Source organism: Elephantulus edwardii, unplaced genomic scaffold, assembly GCF_000299155.1.
Source record: "Elephantulus edwardii isolate Elephantulus edwardi_28Jun2011 unplaced genomic scaffold, EleEdw1.0 scaffold00010, whole genome shotgun sequence".
Lineage (NCBI taxonomy): Eukaryota > Metazoa > Chordata > Mammalia > Macroscelidea > Macroscelididae > Elephantulus > Elephantulus edwardii.
In genome coordinates this window covers 26,565,251-26,567,575 of record NW_006399760.1, presented here as the reverse complement: position 1 = coordinate 26,567,575, position 2,325 = coordinate 26,565,251, and the positions used below count along the sequence as shown (strand labels likewise).

Below are 2,325 nucleotides of genomic sequence, written 5' to 3'. Positions count from 1 at the left end.
GAGCACAATTAAGTGTTCTGGAATTCCCCTTCTTCTCAATGTTAACCATAATTAGTTATGATCCACACAGTCAAATGCCTTTGTATGGTCAATGAAACACAAGTAAACTCCTTTCTTGTTTTCTCTGGCTGCAGCCAAGATCCTTCTGACAGGAGCAATGATATTCCTCATGTCACAGCCTTGTTTTCAACGAGCTGAATTTCTGGCAGTTTCCCATTGACATAATGTTGCATCTGACCCCAGGTAATATTTTGGGTTTTGTACATTTAATTTTCTTCAGATTAAATTTGAACTTGTTCATGAGAAATGTATGGTTTGTTGCACAGTAAATCTCTGATCTTTTTCTGATCAATGGTATTGAGATTTTCCATATTTCTTCCCACAGATGTGGTCAATTTTATTTCCTGTGTATTCCATCAAGCAAAGTCCATGTGTATGTTGATGCTATTATTGTTATGTGCCATTGAGTTACCTGAGAATCACAGCAACCCTATGTACATTATCTCTGAACCCTGAACTATCCTGAGCCAATCTCGTCATCTCTGACTGACCTAACACCATTTCTCCAGACACTAAGTCAATCCATCTCATCTTGGGTCTTCCTCTCCTGGGCTGTCCCTCCACCCTTCCAAGCATGATACCCTTCTCCAAGGCCTTGTCCCTCTTGGCCATGTGCATTTAGTATGTGAGATGGAGATTCAAAATCCTTACCTCCAAGGTGCAGCTTTGCTTCACCCTTTCTAGCACAGATCTGTTTGCTATCCTGGCAATCTATGAAATGTTCAAGACTCTTGTCCAGCACCACAACTCAAAGTCATTGATCCTTCCTCTAGAATCCTTATTGTCCAGCTTTCAGATGTATAGCAAGTAATTAGGAAGACCATGGACTGGATCAGGTACAAGTTAGTCTCCATGTGTATAGTCACCCATTATATTTCAAAAAAAAGTACTTAAAGTGTGTAATTTACTTATTACATAAAATTATATCATATATTTTGCTTCATTTCTGCCATCTGGGTCATATATACAAATAAAAATTTTTCTTTTCTTCCAGATTTTGCATTTTCATATTACTTTTTGATTGCATATTCCATTCAATCAACTTCAGACTGCAGAACTTGGTAGAAATAATCAATTCCTTCTTCTTGGCTTTGGTGGTTGGTGCCTATGTTTTTTTCAGAATAAAGTTTAAAATGTTCTCTTATAGTGAAGAATGAATAGGACACCATTCTGGGAATTTGTCAATCTCAGGAGGCAGAGGTAGCATCCACTTCTTAAAATGCATGCCTCCCAAAACTCTACGAACTTGGAGAAAAGATGAAAGTTTTGTGTTCAAGATTTTCATTTACAGGGTCACTATGGGTCATCTACAACGCAATGGCACTTAACAACAACAGCGACAGTAGATTGTTTTATTGTTGTTGTTATTATGTTCCATTGAGTTGGAATCAACTCATAGGAGACCCTCTAGAAGGTTTTCAGATGATGTAAATGATCCTGGAGATTTTCCATATTACAGTTTGGTAGATTCAAGCTGTCTGTCTTTGTGTTGGCAGTTCAACTTCTTATCTTTAGGCCTACAGAGTATAGTAGATGATATATTTTCTCATACAAAACAATCAATGCCCATTTACTCTAATTTATTGCTGCCTGGAATATTGGTATATATATATATATATTTCACTTTTGCAATCTCTCAATTTCCTAAAGCCATACTTCATATTCTGTTTTCTACATATTCATGGATTTTTGCAGCTTTTGTTTTTCATTTTCAGATTTGTTACACAAGCTAATGAAGTTTTTAAATTCTGTACTCTATCTACATCTATAACATAGACTTTATTTTAAAGAGGTAACTTTTTTCTAGTTGTATACATAATGCCTCCAACCTGAGGCACAATGCCATTGGTATTCATACATTTTTCACTAGCTAATTATTTCAGAAGTAGATAACCAATATTTCTCCCTAGTCTATTTTATTCTAGAAAGTCTGCTGAAACATACACCATTGGTTACCCTGATGATATATGAAATACCAGTGGCATAGCTCCCAGCATCAAAACAATATGCAAGCCAACACAACAGAATAAACTGACAGACAAGTCATACATAGACATATTAAAGGCAAAAAGTATTTATACATGAAATTTTTATTCTTTTGGATATTCTGAGCCAATGCTTTTATATATACAAAAACACAGGTTCAGAATATCCAAAAGGATAAAATACATAAGTATAAATTATTTATGCTGATTATATTTGTTCTTTTGTCAAGCCTCTTAAATGGGTTGTTAAAAGTTTATTGCATTTAAGAAATTTTTGAGA

The 2,325-nt window shown here is 35.1% G+C and overlaps 1 protein-coding gene across 1 annotated transcript in view; it reads right to left on the bottom strand.

Annotated features, from left to right (window-relative positions):
* The window catches only part of GALNT13 (UDP-N-acetyl-alpha-D-galactosamine:polypeptide N-acetylgalactosaminyltransferase 13 (GalNAc-T13)), an 869,120-nt gene that overhangs the window by 304,985 nt on the left and 561,810 nt on the right, over positions 1 to 2,325 (bottom strand). The gene's annotated exons all lie outside the window — the stretch shown is intronic.